The sequence below is a fragment of the Callorhinus ursinus genome, unplaced genomic scaffold (genome assembly GCF_003265705.2).
Source record: "Callorhinus ursinus isolate GAN/ISIS: 27379988/994484 unplaced genomic scaffold, GSC_fseal_2.0 scaffold11, whole genome shotgun sequence".
NCBI lineage: Eukaryota > Metazoa > Chordata > Mammalia > Carnivora > Otariidae > Callorhinus > Callorhinus ursinus.
This window is the reverse complement of record NW_027397073.1, coordinates 27777242-27802217: the sequence shown is the minus strand read 5'-3', so window position 1 is coordinate 27802217 and position 24976 is coordinate 27777242. Positions and strand designations below refer to the sequence as shown.

Here is a 24976-nt window from a genome sequence, read left to right as displayed (position 1 = left end):
TGATATGTCATTTGCAAATATCTTCTCCCATTCTGTCAGGTGTCTTTTGGTTTTTTTCAACTCTTTCCTTTGCTGTTCAGAAACTTTTTATCTTGATGAAGTCCCAATAGTTCATTTTTGCCTTTGTTTCCCGTCTCTCTGGCAGCTTTTAGATGTTACTCTTCCCTTGAGTTTCTGAGATGTGATAGCCGAGCATTCAGGTATGTTGTAGTTTGCAATTCTCCCCGTGTTTTCAGATCCTTACAACCCAAGACTTATCTCTCTCTGTTTTCCTTAGTTTAGAGACATTTTTCTGCAGTATTTCTTTATTCCCTCTTCATCATTCTTTCTGATTGCTGTTTCTGGAACTCAGATGGATTTGGAATTTCTGGATCAAGTTTTCCTATTGCTTAATATTTGTCTTATATTTTTCATCTTCTTGTCTTCTGTCTCTATGAATTCCACTTAATATTTAGCTGGCTGGTTAGGCCTTCAGCTGTGTCTTTCTTTTTTTGTTTTTGCCATTATATTTTTTATTTTAAAATCTTTGGTTCCTTGTCATAGTTACCTACTCTTGTTTCATAATTTCCATTTTTTCTTTCATGGCTTTTTTGAAGAATGTGATTATCTTCCTGAGAAAATTTAAATATTTTAAGAGCTTTTCAGATTACTTTATCTCTAATTTCTTTTATAATATTAGCTTTCCTCAGATAATTGGTGGTTGTTGGTTAAATGCTTGTCACCAAGAAAAATTTTCCACACAACTTTCCCACACGAATGTGCATTATCTATGAAACCCTCTTTGTGGGATGGCAAAATAGTAGGTGCCTGTCTTCATTATCACTATAGCAATGGCTTCTCCTGTCAGTCTGTATTTCTCTTTTAAAGATGTGTCCTTTGTTCTTGAATTTGGCTTTGTAGTAAATAACTTCTTCCTTATATATGTGATGATTTGATACAAGAAGTGAAAATTTTTACAAAATGCCCCGTCCAATTTCTTAAAATCAGAAATCCGAAACTACCTGTTTCTCAGATCTCCTACAGGTCTAAAATTCTATAATTCTTTAGGTTCCCTTAGGTATTTAACTGTATGCTGAAAAATATTGCATAGGTCTTAAATCTTCTCTTTGTTTTTCATTTCTTAAAAAGGTTAAATCAAGCTTGTTTTGCTTGTTTGTCAAGCAAAATGGAGTCTGCGGTAAAATATTATAAGACACTGAGTTTTTGTTTCTTGGTGTTTGGCTTTACATCTGTTTATTTCCAAACAAAACTGAAGCCATGTTTAATTTTTTTGTATGATCTAGAACTGCACTATCCAATACGAAAGCCACTAACTACATATGACTATTTAAATTTATCTTAATTAAAAAACTAAAAATTCAGTTTCTCAATAGCACTAGCCACATTTCAAGTGCTCAGTAGCCATATGTGGATAGTGGTTACCATACAGTACAGCACAAATATAGAACATTTTCATCATCACAGAAATTGCTGTTGGCATATTGATTTAGATCATTGAGGTCCCAGGGATATAAACAGAATTTGTCTTTACAAATATATGTATTTATATTTATATGGGTGTGTAATTTCACATATAATGTTGAGTTTTTTTTAGTGAACAATATTGAATATGACTAGCAGAGCACCAAGAATATAGTTCTTTAATATGGTGAATGTATTTATTTAGATCCTTTAGCTAAAACCTTTTCCATATGAATAGGCTGTGAGTTCTTCACTGGTAGAACTCCAACTGGAGTGGTCCCAACTCTACCGCTGTCTATGGTTTGTACCTCCCTGTCCTGAAGGATCAGGAATCAGGATTGATCACAGTAATGTAAAAGACCTACATATTCCATTACTTGGGAGAAGCAACAACTACATCTTGTATCCATTTTTGTCTGAATAAGAAAACCACTTCCATAAAGATAATGTGTTAGTGTTCTAGGGCTTCCAGAACAAAATAACAGACTGGGTGGCTTAAATCACAGACATTTATTTTCTCACAGTTCTGGGAGCTAAAAATCCAAGTTTAAGGTGCTGGCAAGTTTGGTTTCCTCTAAGGCCTCTCTCCTTGGCTTGCAGATGGCCTCTTCACATGGTCTTTGCTCTATGAGTGTGCATCCCTGCTGTCTCTTTGTACATACAAATTTCCCCTTTTGTAGGGACACCAGTCATATTGAAGAAGGGCCCATCCTAATATCCTCATTTTAACTTAATCATCTATTTAATTCCCCCATCTCCAAATACAGTCACATACAGTACTGGAATTAGAGCTTCAACATATGAATTTCGGGGGTAATAATCTATCCCATAACAGATAATGTCTATAGAATTGAAAAAAAAATCATGGTCAATTCCTCATATACTAGGAGGTTAGGAGTTCTGTTAAATTTAATTCTTTGTGTACTTGGAGGATAAGTGGAAATTCCCAGTGGTCTCACCACATTGTTTCCTTATAACTGAAGTCTGTTGTGTATCAATACTTGTTTTTCCCCACTAATAAGGAGACATCAGAGTCTAAGGATAAATATTCTTCTTAAATAATGGAGAAGGTTAGAGAGTCATCTTGGGATTGTCATTCAACTTCTTTGAATCTCAGTGTCTTCCATTATAAAATGGAAATAATCATAATCGCCTCATGGTGCTGTTTTCTGAGGTAATGCCTGTGGACACTACTAGCACAAATCCCATTTCATAGCCCATGCCTATAAATATCTGTTGGAAACAGAGGAGACTGAGTTTGTGCTGACTTCCAGATAACCTATACTTTAAAAAAATTCTTTATCGAGGTTTTTCTTCCATTTTCTGATAAAATTAAAATATTCAGCCAATGTCATAAGATCCATATAATTAAATAGTCCAGTTAGATGAACTTTAGCTTACTAAGGTTTGACAAAAACTTGGGAGAATTTGGATGAAATACATAGAAGACATTTTTCTCTTCACCGGAAGATTGGTGGTGCTCCCTGCACACAATTCTTAGGGAATCATCTAGTTGGAAATGGCCACTATTCCTGACAGTCTTCTATTGGGAGAGTCCCTGTGCTCTTACAGTCCATCTGGGAGCTCCCTGGAGGAGTTCGCTCTGTTTTATGTCTTCTTGACTAATTACATCACTCCAAGAAATAACTGGGAAAAGAACACAAATACTTTTGAATTGGAAGGCAACATGAGCCAACCTCCTCCTACCCAGTGGAGGTATCCTTTCTCCTGCACCTTCACCTTCCCTTTGTCAGCGTATTAAGCTCACTCTCTGACAAGAAACATCTTTCTCTTCTAGGATCTAATTGTTAATTGTTAAGAATTCCTAATATATATATTGAGAAAAAAAAAATCGTCCTGCCTATCTCTTCTAATCCTGGATGCAATGAGACACCTCCCAGCCTAGTCTTAAAAAAAAAAAAAAAAAAAAAGCCACATTTATGGACTAGAAAGAGAACAAACTCATTGATTGAATGACGGCATTCACATCCCACTGACAGCAGTTTTACAATGCTGCTCTTAGGACCATCCCTGCGGTTCAAGTTTGCCTGTTGTGAATTGAGTCATTAAAGGTGTGTGGGTGAGTTAGTGATGCCAACCTCATGGAGAGTTGGCTGAATGATTAATGGCCTTGCCTTCTGATTTTAGAGGTTCCCATTAATTACAAGGGATTGAGTCTTTTTCATGAAGAGTCTGTTATAGCTTCTCCTGCCACCTCCTCACTTCCTTTTAAAAGTGAGTAAGATGAGTATTTTTAATTTTAAAGTGTGGAAATCATTTCTTGTCATTTCCTTTTGGAAATTTCTGGACCAAATCACCCTAAAAACACATCTCTTAATCCTATAATATCCGAACAGTTCTGGAAAAAGAAGAAAACTGGTAAAGGTGCCAGTGAATGTACTTCTGCAGCTTCGTCTGTGACATCATTACCTTTATCATGGAGGACTTCAAGGACAGCATTACAGAGATCTTAGTAAAACCAGAATGTTAGTATCACCAGAATTATTAACATGTTGAAGAAGCTTGCATTTGCCATCATTGTCTCTTTACCCTGGGTAAAGAGTTAGATGAGATGAGATCATGATGTGGAGTGGAACTGGCCCCAAAAGATGAGCCAGGAAATCTGGGTTTGAATCCTGGCTCTGAAATGAACTGGTTGTATTGCACATAACATTTTTCTGGCCTCAGTTTTCTCATCAGAAATAACAAATGGAAAATACAGATAAAGTAATGTGAAAGACATGGAAAAATCTATGTAATTATTAGTCCAATTCTTATTTAACTTCCACTCATTTCTTGTCTTATTACCCTTTATGATTCCTGGATTTTAACCATTCTGTGCAAAATTGAGGTTGTCCTCTTGGATAAACTTTCAAAGTCAGCAGCAAACCGACCGATGGGACTGGAAAGTACCATGGTAAGGTGAAAAGTATTTGGAGTCATACATTCCAGGGTTCAAATTCTAGCTTTATTTATCCATGCAATCTTAAATAAGTTACTTCACTTTCTTGATTTCATCTCTAAAATGGTAATAATGCAGTTTACTTCAGAGGATTATTGTAAGGATGAGAAAGATAATATATATGTAAGAAACTACACAGTGCCTGGCACCTAGCAGGTACTCTTTAAATATTATGAATACATGAACACCTCTGCCCCTTCCCTCTGTCCTTCTCTCCTTCATTCCATAAAAAATCACTTAATCTCTAACCAGCCAGTATGGAACATGTGACAAGGGATGCAGGTAGAATAAATAGTAGATTTGGCTGGATCCAGAAGTCAGCAGGGCAAGAAAACGGTCCACCACGATCTTGCCCATCTGTTATGGGATGAGAATTTTGTGAGGAATTTATTCTCTTCTTTCATCACAGATTCTGATGGGTCCTCCTTACAAGAAAGTAGAAGAGCAGAAGTAAGGGCAAGGAAAGATCCTTGATCTTAAACGTTTCTATAATTGCTCTCCTACACTATCTCACTTCCCAGGCCAGGACCCTAGGCTGAAAGTAAACGGTCAAGTTCTCTGAGCTACTTAGAAAAAATGCCTAAAAGTTGCATTTTTTCTTATAATTCACGTGGCAAATGAGGGACTCTCAGATTCTGTTTGCACGTAATCATATTGAGGGCTTGCTTATTGTCAGAATCAAGCTACTTGTAACCTCTTCCCAGTAATATTTCTCTAGTATGAATAGGTCACAAATACTCAGGGCCATTCCTGCCAATCTAACAAGCCGAGTAGAAGCTGATTCTAGTGGCCATTAATCTCAGGGTGCACTGGAATTAGGTATGCATCTGAAAGGTTCTGATCAGACCAGACGCAGCCTAAGGTAATGTAAAGAAGTCTGCATGATAAATTCAGAGACATGGACTCTAGTCCAGACTCCACCACGACTTGTTTGGAACCTCAGGCAAGTCTTTTGAGCTTTCAAGGACTCAATTCCTCATCTTTAAAATGTGGATAACGATCATTACATCTCTTTGCCTCACAATGCTATGATGAAGATTAACATAGATTATAGGTGATTATAGGTGTGAAAGTGTTGTATAAAAACAAAACACTATTATTATCTTTAATAATAGTCTTCTGAAGTCTTGCCATAGCTGTCCTGGGGCTCTAATCTATGGGAGCACTTTATAATGAGGTCTTTGGGGAATTTCGCTAACCAAATTTCCTTGGATGCCATTCAAATTGGACCAGAATCATAGTATTAGAGAGTGTTAGAGCTGGAAGGGATTGTAATACATCTAGTTCAACCCTCTCATTTCACAGATGAAAAAAAGGAGTCCTAGATAAAGAGAGGGACTCACCTTAGGTCACCCAGCTACAAAGTAGAAGAGTTGGTGTAGGAGCCCATTGGCTCTATACACTCTGTACCCTGCATTTTACTTTTACATGGAGAGTGCCTAAGCCAAATCCACTTCTCCCCTTCACTACCACAGCTATAGCTTGACCCCTCTTCAGTTCTTATCTGAAGTCTTATTTAGTTCTTCTTCTTTTCTTTAAAGATTTTATTTATTTATTTATCAGAGAGAGAGCAAGAGTGCACACACGGGAATGGGCAGGCAGAGGGAGAAGAAGCAGGCTTCCCGCTGAGCAAGGAGCCCAACATGGGACTCAATCCCAGGACTCTAAGATCATGACCTGAGCCAAAGGCAGACGCTTAAGTGACTGACCCATGCAGGCATCCCAAATTCTTCCTAACTTTCAATCTGTCCATGCAACTTCATTCTACTTCTGGCCACTGGGAGCTTTTTGAACTATGGATCTGTTTATCTCTTCCAAACAGGTTTCCAGTTATTATTTAATTCCTTTAATCTTCTCATTACCTTCAAAATAAAATTAAAATTTCTTAAAAGTAGGGAATAGGCTACCCAAGAATCAGCAATCCTTCCACCTGACCTCCAAACTCCCTTTCACGTGGACTTTACGTTCTAGACCTCCTGACTTACTTGCTGTTAGGCACGTGTTCCATGCTTTCTCTTCCTTCACTTTGAGAGTGATCTTCCCTCTATTTGAAGCTGTTTCCCCCCTTTCTTAATATGCCAAATCCCTCCTAGACACCCATCGTGAAACCTTCCCTTCCACTTCCATGCCCCCAGTTATAGGTGCTTTATTCTTACCCAGACACACCTGTATTATAACATCTCCACATCATGGGACCTAGGAGGCAGAAATTGGGGCTCGTGCAACTGACCTTTAAGTCTGTGCCAATCCCAAGCTTCTACCATTCTATGTGATCATTGGGGAATGAAGCTTCAGGGAAGACTTTTTATGTAGCAGTAGGGATTTGAAGGATAAAGGGGTTTGGAAAAAGGGGAGAGAAAAAGATACATCAATTTTTACATGTTCGTATATTGTTTCATAAGATAGTTAATGCTGTCTGTTATCCAAGTTATCTTATACTGTTGTTATAGGCAGGGCTCATGTATTTCTAATTCTTGACTCTTGCTCTCTTCCTGTCCCCACATCTCATGCCCAAACAGGGCTTTAGATGCAGAAATGTGGTGGGGCAAATTGGTATATTTGCCTTAGAATATTGCAAAGAAAAATTGCTACCTTGTCACTTCTGCAACAAAATGATTCCACTGTCTTCTCTCCCCTTCTTTTTCTTCCTCCTCTTCTTTTAGGTAGCATCTCAGGGGAACTAGTAGGAGGGATGAAGAGGAACTCTTCCAAGTTACTCAGAAGGAACTGTTTAGCTGTCACTAGTAACCCCATTTATCCTAGACTAAGTGGAAAAAACTATTCTAAAAATAGGATTCAGTAATTATAGCACAACCCTACAGATCCTACAGATTTTTAGTTTCTGCAGTGTTTTAAAGCATGATTGTTGGATGTCATAAGAACTTATGAAGCAGGTAGAGACCAATATTACTATAGCTATTTTCCAGATAGAGAAACTGAGTCTAAGAGGGTTTAAATTACATGCCTGATTGGAAATGCTGGGATTGGAAGCTAGGGCCCTGACTGCCCATTCTGTGGTCACCAAAGCCAAAGTTCTGCCACAGATGGAGAGGACTGAGCCCCTGTTCCAATCACCTCCTATTCACTGCCTTGGTGAGGGAGGGATCCTCCTCCTTAAATAGTACAAGATGGTTGAGTACCTGATACTTTGACACTGGGCAAATGAGGTTGATAGCAGTTAGTTTGTAATAAATACTCACAATCTGGGGGTAGAGAGAGGGGAGAGGACATTGCACACCATGCAGGCCCACATGGGGATTGCACTTGGGATAGTGTGAACAAGCAGAGGCGCAGGGAAGTAGAACTTGTAGTAACAAGAGGGTGAGGTGATCTCTGGTTCCCACAGGAGGATATATTTGGCTCCTTTGAACAACTCTTCAGGCTGTCAGGGAAGTGAAACCACTAGGCTGAGGGCTGAAAGTGGTGTAGTTGGTCCAGCTGTTAGGGGAACTAGCTGGGTGGGCAGCCTTTCTACTGGATGGGGGAGCAAAAGAACTCACAGTTGGGCCTTTTCAGCTCTGTGGGGCCCAAATATATCAAGGCATCACGTGAAATTTTAGGTCTTATAAATTTTAGGTCCCACAGCTCCCCTTCCTGTGCACACTGTATCTGCTCTGCAGAAAATACTCTTACTCATTGGCATTTCCATTAGGGCTTTCACCAAGATTTTCTCTCTCACACAAATGACTGTTCATAAAAGAATTCTGTCAAGGAGCTGGCCTGTCCCTTGATGGCCCAGTGGATAAGGAAGCCTGACATTAATTTATTTGCCTAATGAATAACATGGTAAAGTCTTGGTTTGATAAGTGCACCACTTACACCAAGGTCTTTCATTCACATTCAGCTTCATAAAATGGACATCCCTGTAGAAACTAATTGAATCTTGTTGGTGCCTGGGATAATGAATAATGTCAGCACACTTCAGAGATTAAAGATCCACACCAAAGGGAAGTGGCAGCAGAAGAGATTAGCTGTGCTTCCTGGAGACATCAGTTGCGACAGGATGGTCTCCCGTGGTTGGACCATGTTCCACACTGCAGGCACCAGGATAACAGTAAAACCTTCTACTTTCTCCTTCCTAAAAGCCTACACATTTGAATCTCAAGATTTCAGTGATAGCCCCTGATTTCAGAGAATGTTTATGTTCAGTGACCTGCACGACAGCTCACAGGGAAAAAATTGTAGCTGCATTTCCAAACAGGCTTCCAGTTATTATTAGGGTTGGGTTTTGGCTCCTACTCCAGACCTCCTAATGATTATCAGGGCTGTAACCTGTGGGGCTAGATGGAAATGTAAGATGTTTATGTCCTCTCTTCCTACAGATGTTGCCTCTGCACTAAAACTTGTAAGGGGTAGGGTCACTGTAGTGGCCCTGTTAACTTGCATCTGAGGGCATATAGTTTCCTCTGTTTTTGTCTTTGCTACACTGTGATGGGCAAATAGATCTTGGACTTACGCAGTAATGGAAAAGGGCAGGCCTAAGGAAACCATGACTCAGTGTCCAGTTAAATGCTTCTTATCCCTGCCTGTGCATGAGAATGGTCTATGGGATAAATCTCTCTCTATATATAGGAAATTGTGCTCCTCCTATTTTTGCTGAATCAAAATGTCAGGGGCAGAGGCTATGCAAATGACTTCACATGTGATTTACATTGATTCTCATGCATAGCGAGGCTTGAGAACCCCTCATACCTTTTGCATGGGGAGGATTCAGAAGGGACTACACATCCAGGAGAGCTATAACTTCAGATCAGAGGATCAGTTAAAATGGAGCAGAGCAAATGGGTCCAGAAGAGAGAAAGCAAGGTAGTCAAAAGTCACCAGGAAAGAAAATGAAATCCAAAATCGAGCAATAATAGGGCAACTACAATGAGAAGGCTGCTATGAATGGCTATAGATGAGAAGATAGGTATGAACTTTATTCTAGATAGGGCCTGTTTTCCCTTAGTCCTTGGTTTGTATTCTCCATCAGATGGAGTCAGGGCTCACAGAGGTTGTTGCTAGATGGCAGATTTAGACAGATTCTGATTCCAGGAAGCCTAAGGGTGGGAGGGCTGAAGGGATGGGGTTTGTTAGAATAAATTCTATAAGGTGACACCTAGATTCCAAATAAAATAAATTAAAAATTCATGCGTGCATGCACATGCGTGTACAACGTCCATCCATTATACAAAGTGCTCTTGGCACAATTAGCTACTTTTATTAGTAAATAACTTATGACAGAATTTTACTGGAGGACACCAAGAAGTAAAAATCACTGCACTGTTATTAAATTCCTCAGTGAATTTACAATCTGACTTTGAAGGCAAAACTCATTCATATTGATTATTATAAAGGCAGGAGACATCAGGATGGGTTGAATTCTTCTCTTATTAAACGTCCACATGCTCCTGCACTCTGGAGATACCAAATGACTTCTGGTTTCCTAACATGCCAGGCAGTTTCACATCTTTTTGTCTTTACTGATGTGCCCCATCTGTGTGAACTAACCCTAACCAGTGATTCAGTTATGGCCACCCAGCAGTGCCTTTACCTCATTTAAGACCCAACTTCAGTGTCAGTCCTCCTTCCAATCTTTTCCCCACTTCACCGGTTTTCAGAAAACTACATCTCCTCATTCGCAAGTCTGTCTTCCTTCCTGAATAGGCCCTTTTGGTTGTGACTGGTTACAAGGTTCACCATTGAATCATGTCTTGACTTTTATCTGTTTCCTGGGGGTGGCCTCCTCCATGTTTTTGCAAGGAGATGGGAAATAAACACACAGAATGCTTAAAGCAATTTGTTTTTGTTCCACTTGCTGTAAATGTGCATTGTATAGCAGAAATGCTGAGGAGCATCAAGGCTATTTCCTAGTATGAAAAAAAACTAGGATTGCAGTGAATGGATGGCAGGCAAAGGACTTTGACTACATTCATCTCTCAAAGCAAGCCCCTTAATTATCTCATTGTCTTGAAAGCACATATCTGTGCATCACTATTTCCTGATTTTAATGGTGTAAATATTGATTTAGTTAACATTTATTGACAGCTCACTGTGCCAGGAAAAGTTCTAGATGTTTTACATGTATTAGCCCATGTCATCCACACATTACTATGAGATAGGTCTTTTTGCAGCTGAAGATACTGAGGCTCAAAGCAACATAGCCAAGAACAGAGATGAGTTTTAAACCTAGGTTGTCTGGATCTGAAGCCTATGCACTTAGCCATTACATGGACTTTCGGTGGTAAAGCTGGGAAAATCCTGGCCGAATTGGGACACATTGGTCTATGCTCCAGAATTAGGGCAACTGCATTGCAGTCTTGAGGGCCGTATTAGTTTCCTGGGGCTGCCATAACAAAGTACCACACACTGGGGGACTTAACAGAAATTTATTGCTTCCTGGTTCTGGCAGCTAGAAATCTGCAATCAAGGTATTAGCTACCTCTGAAGGTACTAGGCCTTCAGATCTGCTCCAGGCCTCTCTCCTTGGCTTTTAAATGACCATCCTCATATTCACATGGTGTTCTCCCTGTGTATGTGTTTATCTCCAAATTTCCCCTTTTTATAAGGACACCAATTATATTGGGTTAGGTTCTACTCTAATTACCTCACTTTAACTTGATTACCTCTGTAAAGGCCTTATCTCCAAATAAAGACTGGAGGCTAAATCTTCAACATATGAATATGGAGGGGGATAGAATTCAGCCCATAACAAAGACCACCCAGTAACCAGAGATTACAGGTCAACATCAGGCCATGGAGTGAATCAAGGGTTCTCCATTTTACTGCGTGTTAGAATCACCTAGGTGATTTAAGACACACACACACACACACACACACACACACACACACACACACACACACCACCTTCAGGCCCCACAGCAGCCCAATTAAATAAGACTTTTAATAGTGACCCAAAGCATTAGAAAAAATTTTAAAGCTCCCCAGATTATTCTCATATATAGCCAGGACTCAGAATCCCTGATCTATCTGAGCTGAGCATCCTGCAAGTAGCAAGACCAGGAGAAAGAAAGTTGAGGGAAAGGGTGGGACATAAGCAGAGGCAGGGGTATGACCAAGGGGCTGTATCAGTAGCAAAATCTGCAACTTGGTTTGGGTGTGGAGCACAGGAAGTCAGGAGACAGAGGAAGGTGAGACAGAGTGAGGCAGAGGTAATGAACGAAAGCAAGGTGCAGACTTGGGCCTAGCTGTTCAGTCCTCCAGTCCTGGTAGGAGCAGTTTCCCAGACAGAAAATGGGAAGTAACTGACCAGTGGTGAAATTCAGGGGCTAGAGCTCAGGTGTCTGTAGGGGACTGCCCCACTCTGATGCTGCCATTTATCCACATTATGGACTCTGCCAGTGTGTCCACTGCCTCTCGTCAGGAGAAACTCTGCGTAAGAGTCAGTAGCTGAAATGTGCCGGCTCACGAGTACCCCACTTTCAGCAGATATATGTTGTTTAAAAATTCACATTTGTAAAATAGCTGTATTAGAGAATATTTGCTTTATAAAATGACTCACAATGGGACTCTTTTAAATAGCAAGTTTCCCCTGGGCCCAACTGATTTTATTTGCCAGAAATCATTTCACACAATAGTTTTCCATAAGCACATCTAAATTGTGAACTAAGTTGTAGGAGATGGTATCTTCTGACACTTAGCAGTTTTGAACTTAAACACGTAATTTACCTCTCTGGGACTTAGTTTAGTCATTTACAAAATAGGAATAGTACCAGTCCTAATGAACTCAGTATTTTAAATTAATGAGATGGTATGTATGAAATTAATGAGAAAATGCTGAATGTCTTAACAAAAGATAATATTTAAGGAAGTTATCAATAGCACTAAAAAGTGACTTGAGAAAACCTCATGACTCCATCGACATTTATCATTGACATGATATTGCATATAAGATGGAGGTGGTTTGCACAGTGGATGGCTTCGGGGAGGATGCTTAATGGTGTGGGCACTGCTCCAAATCAGGAGCTGGATTCCCTGCCTGTACCACATGGGAGGACTGAGGAAGAGCTCAGCAGAGAGAATCCACTGGAGAGGGAAGTGCAGACCCATCAAGTCATTTCTAGAATTTCCGAGCAAAGCAGGCAGCTAACATCTTGTAAAACATAGGAAGGCAATTCAGGGCTCCAGAAGCACACATTCACATGGAAGCCTGGGCATTTGCAGATGGAAAGACTGAAAACTTGATAATAAGGGCCCTGGAAAGGACAATAAAAGTCAGCACAGTGAAGAAAGGCTGTGATGGCTCACAGAAGTGGGGTTAGCAGAAGGGGTGTTGCAGGGTGTACCAGAGCAGAAGGCAGTGTTATCAGATGCTCTTACTAAAGGGTTGCCAAACTGTCCTTCAGAACAGAACTAGGAGGTAATATTGGAGACTTGCTGGTCAGTATTTACAGCTAATTATTTAAAAGCTTAAGATAACTCATAATGAAATCTATACCTCTCATTAACAGTTCAGTTTTGACAATTCTTTTTGCCTAAATAATGAAATCTTACAAATAATCTCTCTGAGTCCTGTTATATACAGAATGGTCCTACCTCACTTCAAGGGAAGCTGCTGATGGTCCAGTGGACACAAGCAAAAAGCAGTATCCTTATGAGATGGTATCTGGATGGAGGGGTATTTGGGTCTGGCCAGCCTGCACATTACACACTCAGCCCTCTTCCCTCCTCCCTGACCCACACCCTCTCCTGGCTACTTCTAGGGGACTAAGGGAAGTTATAAACTGATGGCCAGACAGATTTTCACCTCTCTCTTGCTGTCCCTTCTCAGCAGCAGCACAAACACAAGAATGGACCCCAGAGCCAGAGGGTCAAGCAGATGCAAAGTAGAAACAAAGCATGTGGAAGGTGTGATGGGATGGCCCTCATCTGAAGAACTAATATTTATAAAGGCAGGTGGGAATACATTTTTATAAAAAGGAGGCAAGGGAGTTAAAATGGGAAACATTTGTCTGAAGGAAAACGCTGAAGGTCTTAAAGAGGGCTTGTCAGCAGGCTTGCTTCGACACTGCCTAATCATTCTTTTCTGAGTCTAGCTATTTCTCATCCTATATTTGCTGTATTTTGGGGAAGATTCCAGAGATAAAGCAGGCTAAACGACATCTGGGAATTTGAGTGGGAAACCGAATTTCCTTTGTCAATTGCATGGAAGTTAAAATAGGCAAGCAGGGGGATAGCTTTTGAGAAAAGAGACCTTCAAATTCCTGAAATCGTTATACATGTTGAATTTGTTACTGTCTCAGGTCATGATCTGAGTCAGCCAGAGAAAGTTCTTTAGAATACAGAGTTTGGTGATACACATGTCTAGAAAGTGTCTGAACATTATACTAGAAGTCACGGTAAATGAATTGTCATACTAACTCCATCTGATTTCTTCAAGCACATGAGTATATGTTTTGGAAGATGTCTAGTGGTCTGGCCTAAGAAATTTAAAATACCGTGCAAAGTAATCTAAAAGCAGATTCGGCATTGCAGCTCTGGCTTGGATTGATTCCTCTCACCAGGGTTGGAACACACTCTAGACAATGTCAAGCCCCTGTTGTAATGCTCATGTCGGAGGAGAAGGTTTCTAAAATCTGAAGGTGATAGGATTTATTATCTGACTCACAGTATATATGACCATATGACTGGGTATTTTATAATTATTTTCTTTTTTCTTGTAAACTGCATTTTAAAAGTGATATGCTATACTGCAAACATCGCTCAATATAAGCACATGGTCTTCAAGATCTTTCTGGATCTGACTCAGATTCTACTCTTGAGTTTAATTGGCTGGACTTGGTAAAGATGCTGATCTGCCCTGATAGCCACAGACTGAGTTCGAATTCCAGTCTCATGACTCATAGGTTTGTGGCATTGGGCAGTTCACCTGCAAGCTCCCCAAGCCCTGTTTGTACCACAGTCACCAGGAAGGCAATACGAACATCCCATAACACCTGGGAAGAATAAATGAACTAATGTATGTGGGTACTCTGTACTGAGAGTCATTCTCAGTATATAGTCCTGTTCTCTTGAGATGAGATGTGGTTACTTACTCCTGTACTCTGAGGCCTCCGGCCTTGGCCCTGTCCCTAAGCTGATTTGGCTAGAGGCCCAAAGAGGGCAGCACCAGCCTGTCTGAGTCTATGGGGTTTTGTCACTCTGGTCTGGCCTCATAACCTTTTGGATGTGGTGAATTAGGATAGTGTCAGGAACTCAGGGTTGCCTATAGGGTCCCCAGGAGAATGTTATAGTCAGTGAGGGAAAACAGGTAGCCACATCATGGCAGTTGCACAGAGAATATCCTCGTTTACACTTCCTGCTGCTCCACTAGGCGGAGTTACTGCTTCAGTCCGCCACTTGATGTATTTTACATTGATGGCATGAGACATAAGAACTTTCACATGTATTGACAGTTTCTTTTTTACTATATGTAAATGATATCATTTTTTACTATATGTGAATGATACCACATAATTCTCATGTGCAGCTGGGTCCACATCAAGCCTGGGTGCAGCCCTGGATATCCGTCCCCCACCACAAGCTGTTGAGCATGCCTCTAAACAACCAGTGAACTGACCACAACCATAAAGGAGAACCATGAGTTTGAGGGCTAATGTTTTCCTCCTAGAAGCTCAAAACAGGAAGGCGCATATAAAACAGAGCTGACAAATACTGGTATGCAGACTGTGTCAAGCGTTGGGGCTACATCCTGGCTTCAGTTGTGTTCTCCCCCTCATTGCCACTTTAACGGAGGTAGTGAGGCTTATTTATTAATAAATCTACACTCTCCATTTTCCACAACAGAACAGTCTGAGTGCACAGCCGAGGGGTGATTTCTGGCTTGGGAGCTCTGTAGGGAAATGTGGGGACCCTAGGCCATCTTTCCCCAGGTCTCACCTTTCACTAAAGGGCCCCTGGCAATCCACCTCCCTGCCTCGCCTCTTGGCGGCAGCTCTCCCACCCTTCTGATGACTTCACTGGTGCTTATTCCGGGTTTCCAGGTAGAGTCTGGTTTTGTACCAGGTAGGATGTTATTTGAGCATTCTGCATGGGAAACAAATGGAGGCATAAACGTTTGTTGTCATTTCCCAGTCAGGTTTTGCTGTGGTTTGTCATAACCTGACTCGAGCTCCGACGTCCTGTGTAGGCCTCCTCTATATGCTGTTGGGCTCCTTTGTCGTTTGGAAGCTTTGTCGTGGGATCACTAAGTGTGAGCCTGACTGGGGCATTATTGCCGGCCCACCTCTCCTGAGCCTGGCTGGCTCAAGCAACAGCCAGTTTGCTGAATAGCTTGGTGGAGAGTTCATCCACCTTAGTGTTGCCCTGAATCTGCAACTTCGTAATCACGCTGAGTAGTTCTCTTTCATAATCATATGGTTCGTGACAGTGTAACTCTCGTCAAGCTTTATCTTTCTCATTTATTGCAACTTTCTTTTAAGGTAACACATAATTGGCAAAACAAAAACAAAAACAAAAAAACACTTGTCTCACCTTTAAGTTTTTTTTATTTATTTCCTACATTGCCCTAGGGCAAAACAAAAGAATACGGTTTTTCATATTTATGGTCAGGGCAAACTACTTACCACTTTGTATAGCCAACAGCGCGGGGCATCTGAAGCCAGATTTTTTACTTGAATTCCGGCTCAACCACATAGTAGCTTTGTCTGCGAACAAGTTGTTAGCCTCCCTGTGCCTCACCTACACCACCTGTAAGGTGGAAATAGTAATTGATGCCTACCTCTTATAGTTTGTGCAGGTTAAATTCAACCGCAAACAAGGGTTAGAACAGTGCCAGGCACACAAGAAACACTTAGTAAGTTATAGCCTTTCATTATATTTTTGAGATGTACTTAAATCCAAAGAATAGAACCTACACATGTAATTCCTTACATCTTGGCAAAAGTGACTTCCTTTTGAAATTTACCATTTTGTGATTTAAGTGCTTGCAATATGCCTGATCATGAGAAATCATCTTCTTTTGATGAAGTATTTTATTTTATTTATATTTATTTTTATCCCTTTCACCCATTTTGCCTGTCTCCTCACCCTCCCCTTTGGCAACCACAGGTTTTTTCTCTATATTTATGAATCTGTTTCTCTTTTTTGTTGTTGTTTTGTTTTTTAGATTTCACACATAAGTAAAATCATACAGTACTTATCTTTTTCTGTCTGGCATATTCCACTTAGGATAATACCCTCTAGGCCTAACCATGTTGTCATAAATGGCAAGATTTCATTCTTTTTTATAGCTGAGTAATACTCCATTGTGTATGCATACCACATTTTATTGATGCATTCATCTGTCGATGGACACTTAGGTTGTTTCCATGTTTGGTTATCATAAATAATGCTGCAGTAAACATTGGGGTGCATATATCTTTCCAATTAGTGTTTTCATTTTCTTTGGGTAAATACCCAGAAGTGAAATAACTGGATCATGTGGTAGTTCTATTTTTAGTTTTTTGAAGAACTTCCACACTGTTATTCATAGTGGCTACACCAATTTTTACTCCCACTGACAGTGCACAAGGATTCCCTTTTCTCCTTACCACCACTTATTTCTTGTTTTTTTGATACTAGCCATTCTGCGTGCTATGAGGTGATATCTCATTGTGCTTTTGATTTGCATTTCCCTATTGATGAGTGAAGTTGAGCATCTTTTCGTGTGTCTGTTGGCCATCTGTGTATCTTCTGTGGAAAAATATCTGTTCAGCTTTTTGCCCATTTTAATCGGATTATTTGGTATTTAGGTGTTGATGATGAAGCATTTTAATCAGGGTATTGTTTTGGTGGGGGAAAAATGAGAGCTCTCTTTTTATGAGTCAGTCAGTGACTTAAAAAGAATCTGGTGATAGAAATAGACTTAAAAATGAAGAAATGTGTTTTTAGCATATATCTGCTGCTCCACATTTATATAAAACTTATTAGATACTTTAATTCCAGTGTCAAATGGTATATAAAGAGTATGTTATGGCCTTGGATCATGGGACCCAGTTCAGTGAGAAAAGAGAGTAAACATGTTTCATTTACCGCTCTGTGTGGCCACAGCTCAGTGCTGGACTATACATAGTATCAGACCCATGAGTGTTTATTAAGTAGATACACAACTACTAAACCGTTTGAGAGTTTGAGTCACTAAGAAATTAACCATATGTGGTTGCTGTGTTTATGCACATTCCTCTCATTCTAACATTCTGGGGATAAAAAAGGGCTTTGAAAGAAAATGGCATTGATGAAAAGCTGTGTGGTTTAAAGTCAATTATTTGCCAAAAGATAGATTGTCAATGAGGAACTTCCCATATGAAGGTTTTTTTTTTTATTTTAAGTTTTTTTTTTTTTTCATTTTAAGTTTTACCAAGTTTAATTTAGTATTCTCTGGAATTTTTGTTGAAATGATTTGGTGACCCAGTCCATTCTGACATTGAGTCCTGTGACTGCAGCATGTCACCTTCCATAGCTGATTCCATCATTGATCTGACAGCCAACATTGACATGCCTGCTTCTCACCCAGCACTCTTCCTCTGCTCACTGAGTCACCCCTTTCTAAGGTTGCTCCTGCTGGTGTCACCTCCAGAGCTCTTTGATAGGGTTGTAATCACAGTGTCACAGTGACATGAGTTTTTTTAAATGCCCCTAGAATAATAACACCTCTCTCACGTGTCCCTCAATCAGTTTATGATAGGTTACCTGATGAAGGATGCATACAACAAGATATAGTGAAGTCCTACTCAAAACCATCTCTTTCCTACTACACTTGGCCTGTGTCCCTGGAATAATCCAGGGCATCCCTGCTCCCTTTTTCTGTAGTTGCTTCTCTGTGCTGAATACTGCCCAGAGAGTAAAGGGTAGCCTCAGTCACTGGGTACAACAAATGGGTGATACCATCTATCCTTTTTCTTCCCAACAGAACCCTCAGGCAGTTAGGAAAATAGTACCCCAGAGGTACACCTCTGCTAATTTGCTCTTTTTAAAGGGAATGATTTTATTTTAGAACCTTGCCAATAACAAAAACACAACCTCAAAAGCACTAAACACCTCAAGAGAGCTACAGATAAAATGTCTGGTGTTAAAGGAAAGAGAAAGAACATTTCTGGCTGGGATGATGAGGAAAGCCTTTTTAAAAAAAGGTGGTAGCTAAAGGTGGTTCTTGAAGAAAGATCTTGGGAAAGGCAGAAATAAAAGACTTTGGGGACATTTTGAGCCATGGCTCTGTCACTCTGCTACAGAGTATCCTTGAATAGATCCAAGGTCCATCGTTTGTTCATTTCTAAAGTGATAGTGTCACAGTAGATTCCTAGGGCTTCTGCACCCTTCAACTTCACAAACCAGGGACTGTGAATAAGTAGGATTTAGAAAGGCAGAGATGGTGTGAGCATTAGAGACAGAAGCAGAAGAGCAAACAAAGGTTCAAAGTGTGTTTGGGAAATGATGAGTACTCCATGCAAGGAGGCAAGGCTTGAAAGAGAACAGACTCAGCGTGGAAATGAAGTTAAAGTAAAGGACTTTATTTTGAGGAGAGAAGTCAGTTGGTACCCTTGGTTTTCTGAGGGCAGGAATACACAATATTAAATGTTTTCATACAGACACAAAAGGAACTTACTGTCTTACGAGATTTTCAAAAACATTAGGAGGTTGGGTCCCCTGCAAAATGGATTGTTTAAGTTAAGAGCAGCTAGGACAAAATTGGCAAACTAAGAATTCAGCTTTGCAAGTGACTTTAGTAATTTTTAATTCACTAGAAAAAACTAGATCAATTTATATTTTTGATTGTACCTGGTAACAACTGATCAACTGTTGTGAACCTTAATGTTAATTTCCATTGAATCCCATCCTATTTTCTTGTGGGTCTGGGCTAAAGTGGTATGATTATGTTAGCTTGAGGAAGAAGCAGACTGAGATTTAGTAATTGGGAGCAAGTACATGGGTTGTGAAGGAGTCTCGGAGGAATCAACCAATTATGAAATAATAAAAAGCACCATTGGGGGTAAAAGGAGTTCCAGAATGTGTAGCATCTAGTTCTGTCTCTCACAGGACTAATAATCTAGTTAAGGAAATCAGATGGACCTATACGGTCAGAATGTTGGATAATAACGTAAGTGCACATAGAAGGGTTCAAATGCAGTTCTGTGGGACTTTGGGGATAGGAGAAGGGACTCTGGTCAAAGGTAAGGTTACTAAAGTTAGCAAATGAAAATATAAGATACCCAGTTAAATATGAATTTCAGGTAAATACTGGGTAATTTTTAGCATAAGCATATCCCAAATACTGCATGGAATATACTTATACTAAAACATTATTCAAGGGCGCCTGGGTGGCTCAGTTGGTTAAGCGACTGCCTTCGGCTCAGGTCATGATCCCAGAGTCCTGGGATCGAGTCCCACATCGGGCTCCCGGCTCAGCGGGGAGCCTGCTTCTCCCTCTGACCCTATCCCCTCTCATACTGTTTCTCTCTCTCTCTCTCTCTCAAATAAACAAATAAATAAAATCAAAAAAAAAAACATTATTCAAATTCAGATTTTAGTGGATAGAGTGCATTTTATCAGTCAACTTAAAAAAAAAGTCTATTTTATCCTATGACTTGATGGATCTGAAAACTTGCAGAAAGAATGAGATATTTAGAAGAAAGAGAAAATATATAATTTTAATAATTTATTAAAATTTAATAAGGGGATGAATTTAATAAGGGGTGGTGAATAAAACAGGTAGTCTAAAATTTAATAATTTATTAAATTCTATTTAATTCTAATTTAATAAGGGGTGGTGAATAAAACAGGTAGTCTAGAATGGAGAGCTTATATGGAAGAGAAGGGTGGACCAGGGGAATTCATCACTCTAATTACATGGAAATTTAAAACTGATAGGTCCAATGACCTCAGAGTTGAAGATATAAAAGTTAGATAGATATAATCTTTATTTTTTTGTAAATATAAAAGTTCATGGACAATTAATGCTGGAAGAAATCTTAACAGTCATCTCTCCCCTCATTTACAGATAAAGAAAGCACAGCCCAAATTCACAAAGCTGAGACTACAGTTCTGCTCTCTCTGTTAATTCTCAGGCCAATGTTCTTTCCTTTTCACCATGCTGTAGTTTCTTATTTCTCAAATAAACTAGTAGCTCCAAACCAACAATGAGCCCAACAATTTACTGGGACATAGTGGTGAAAGCTAAGTAATGAAATTTTTTGCTAAGTTCTCCCATGAATCCCTCAAATCATCTCAAACAATTTTGGAAACCTTCCTCAGGTCTTCAGATTTCTCTAGGGTACAGCTCCTTTTATTAGCCCTCAGGGGGCAAATTGCCAGTGACGTCCTAAATTTAGAGACGCTGTTTTCCTTCAGAGTTCTTGTGGTTATTTTCCACAGACAACTAAATTCTCCACATACAGATTAGTGCCAGAAAATAATCTTCCATGTGTATCAATGTCGTAAGCAGTGATTGGCTTGGGTTGAGCATGGAAATAAGTCTTGACTTCACTCAAAGAATTATTTCCTGAGTTATTTCACTCCCTCCCTAACCTTTGTCTTGCACTCCCTGCAAGGACCCTCACATTAAGCTGGCACCGGGGATTTGGCTCAGGCTATCTCCCAAGTGTGGCCTCCTCCCTTCTCTATGACCAGCAATATGTTCAGCCAATAATTTATAGAAAAGAGCCCAATAATCCATAAAGTTAATTCAGTGTTCCCCTTTTGGGTGTGATGATGTTTCTTAGGAGCCAGTGTCATGAACACAGTAAAAAATAAAGAGTCTAAGTGGAAATGTCATCTCAGCAGTCATCAAGGATGTTGAAATCCTGTTTTATCTGAATTTTCATGGATATTGGTGGTAACTGGAGCTTTTCTAGAAACCCCGAGCTCTACTGGATTATCTACCTTGTCTGCATATTTACTTGGTCATAGAAATTCATATTTTCATTTATTTACCATTTTTGGTATCTTCCATTTGCAAAGCACTGTTGTGGCCTCATTAAAAGTTATAGCTGGGGAAGGAGGGTATTTAGAAATTGTCTATATTCTTCCCCTTATTTTACACATCAGGAAATTGAGAACCAGAAAGAGAAATGACTTTCCCTAAAGTCACTACTTGTGAGCAAAGCTGTGACGAAATCCTAGTTCTCTGTCTTAAAATCCTGACTTATTCATAGATTGCCTCAACCCTAATGGAAATGACTTCGTAAAATGTAATTGTTGGAATTGTATCACCAACACAAAAATAGCTACTAAAGATTACAGCTGGCATTTGGAACTTTTACTATTAAATAAACACTAAATTGGTACTATTAAACTGCCAAATGCTCTCTCCTAACTTAGGATGAGTAAAGACAAGAGGAGGAATGGATCAATGTCACACCTCTTCTAAAAGGGCAAAGTGGAAGCCACTTACTGCAACTGTTAGGATGCTAATGCCATTAGCTGTCTGTCAGGTAGTGAGCTCTCTGTCAGCAGGAGTGTTAAGCAGCTAGATAGCCCTTTGGCAGGAATGCTGCATAAGGAATTTTGAAATGGGTGAAAGATAGTGCTGATATTTTTGATGTTTCCTCCGTCTCTAAGATTGTATAATCAAGCTTAGGAAGTCTTAATGTAAAACCATTTCTGGTCATTTAAATCCAGAAGCAATGATAATAACAACAATGAGGCATTATACAGGATGCCCAGCAATAGTACCTGTTCAACACAGAAGGCCAATATCAGTTTAAGTTTTACCTCTTGTCCGCATGCAGTTGAGAGTTAAAGTGTCACGAGTAGAGATCACCTGAGAAAGTGTTTATAAAGGAAACAAAACTTCATGGATGGGAGTGGGAAGATGACTCAGCAAAATATCCTGACATTTAACACTGATAGGTCTGCTGTGAACCTAGGTGTTTGGGGCCTAGAGGGCTGTAGAAGAGACCAGGGCCTTTGGGCTGTAGCAGCTGGCAAGACTGAGCACCTGACCTGCACCTTGAAGCATGAGTGGGGCAACACAAATAATTATTAATTATTTTCAATCCAGGGATAAGTATCACTTAAGTGTAAATTTTCTTTAAATGCTTAGAAAATAAATTCATGGCACTGTTTGATAGCACCCTGGTTCTGTGGCCCATCAGGAAGTCACAGTATAATAAAGCTGAAAAGGGGTCCTAAGATGCCCCAACCTCCCCCCACCCTATTTTACAGAACTGGAAACTGAGTCCAAGAATAGTTTAACAACTTGTTTTAGGACACACAGTCGTTAGGTGACAGAGCTTAGTCTCCTCGTTTTACTCTGTTAGGTTGGTGGTCATATTTCAAATCATTTTCTGAGTTTCACCTTAAATGATATTGTGGAGTAAACCATTAGCTCATGTGAGTGTGTGTTACCAGGTCAATTCTTGAATTTGATTATGCTTCCTTCCCACCCTGAACAGCCACTCAACTGGGCTTGCTGTTTCTATTTTTAAAGCACAGGGTAGATCAGATATGTACACCTAGGGAAGGAGTTTTCTTCCTGGCAGTGTGCATGTCACAGCCGATCTCTCCCACCACGTCAGCATCTCTATTAAGAGTGACACTCACTCTACCTTCCCTCTAACGATGACAGAGTCCTGGCCATCTTTCTTCTTTGCCACTGGATTTCCAGGTGACTGACAGGTGGTTGTAAGGGTGATTCCTCCTGGACAAGTTCCCTCAAACCCTATTCTTTGCTCCACCATTTTCCTAACTACTATCTTGAGAGTAAATGTTCTAGGAAGACCACTCTAGGGAGGTTACACATCCTCTTTAATTTGCACATTTCTTTCAGAACTGGGAAGAAATGAAACCTGCTGTAAGGGGAGAAAGTCTGTCAGAATCACCGTGTTAAAAAAAAAAAAAAGTCAGAGCTTGAATGTCAATCATAAATTGCATTCCTCATTTCTTTCCATTTCTAATAATAGTCTCGTGTACCCCTTCTCCACATACACACACTTAGATGTTTATTAATGGGGAATTAAAGCAAGAAAAAGCCCTGACCAAAAACATAAGGATTGAGTCCCAGGGTGGTGTGTTAGAAATTACAGAAGAGGGGGCTATATATGTTTAAAATATCTGAGAAAAAGAACAACCCGATAGATAAGACATATGAATAGAAATGGAGATGCAAAAGGCTGTTATATGAAATGCACAACTCATGCATAATAAGAGAAATGGAAATTAAAATTATACTGTGATCCCATTTTTTACTTATCGGATTGGCAAAAATCCAAAGATCAAAAACATAACCTGTTGGCAAAGCTGTGGGGAAACAGGCCCTTTTCAGACATTGCTGGTGGGAATTTATATTAGTATAACCCCTATGGAGGGCAATTTGGCGATATCTGTCAAAATTACAAATGCAAATATGCTTTGACCCAGTAATACCACTTCTGGGAATTTATCCCACAGATATTCTTGCACAGGTGCAAAATAATATACTTACAAGGTTATTAATTGCAGCCTTGTTTGTAATAGCAAAAGATTGGAAACAAACCACCAGTCTGTCAATAATAAGGGCCTTTAAAATAAATCATCATATATCCTTATAATGACACAATCTGCAGCTTTAAAAAAGGAAAGAGCTCTCTACATACTGATACAGAAAGATACCTGAGATATATTAAGTTTAAAAAGAAAGGAAGGTGAAAATACTTCTCTTCATTTGGTAATTCAGTTAATGGGAATGGAGGAATAATAGTACCAAACAACTTCCGAATACTCATGGTGGAAGGATAACTGGTTTCCTGTAGCAGTACTGAGGCCTTTGATTGATGGTTGGGCAGGCAGGGGAAGGGAAAGGCACCTCTCACAGTGTGTGACTTTTGTGACTTAGAATGGACTGTGTTCAGGGGAAAATAGGACCACAGACCTAACTAAGTTCTTGAGTAAGCTGTTTCTAAGGTGACAGGCAGGAAGGAATAAGACTTGGTTGGGTTCAGTAAGTCACACTGCAAGTTGTTCTTTGTGATGGGTTACAACACTGTGGAGTATTCTGTGGTGTTGACTTAGGATTGGACCACAGGGTTAGCAACCTTGATGAGCCTGCTGTGAAGGGTGCTGACAGCGTACTTTTGAAAGGGGTCACACTGTTTGAACACTTATTTGTTCAGGGGAGTAAAACATAAGGGTCTTATCAGTTTGCTGAGCCGTTAATTGTCAGTCTACGTGACAAGTAATTCTATTAAGAGGGGCTGATTTCTTCTTCAAGTACCTGTTCAAATAAATAAAATTTAAAAACTGTAGCATAAAAGAGTCTCTCTGACTAATAACCTTATATTACCTCCATATAAAATTCATACGAAGAAACAGAATAGATAATATATCTTAGCAACCTGGGGAAGTGGCAGCAGTGAGCAGACTGCTAGGGAGACTGTCGGACTGGTCTGCACAGCAGGTTGTCCACGTCTGCTAGCCCCTGGAAAGAGAACAAGCCTGCCCACTTGAAGTAAAAATCATAGCTCCTGCCCACTGAGTGTTCCAGCTGTCAGGAGTGCTGTGCAAATATTAATTCTTTTAATGCTCACAACTACAACAGGTGATAAGTTATATTTTTATTCCCATTTTGCAGGTGGAGAAGAGCACAGGAAACTGGCTCGAGGT

The 24976-nt window shown here is 39.9% G+C and overlaps 1 protein-coding gene across 2 annotated transcripts in view; it reads left to right on the top strand.

The window, feature by feature from the left end:
- Window positions 1-24976, top strand: part of SLC14A2 (solute carrier family 14 member 2) — a 489283-nt gene that overhangs the window by 1436 nt on the left and 462871 nt on the right. For both annotated transcript variants that reach the window (XM_025886617.2, XM_073898267.1), the window contains exon 2: window positions 8268-8477. The gene's annotated coding sequence lies outside the window, so the exon portion shown is untranslated. The remainder of the gene's footprint in view (window positions 1-8267; window positions 8478-24976) is intronic.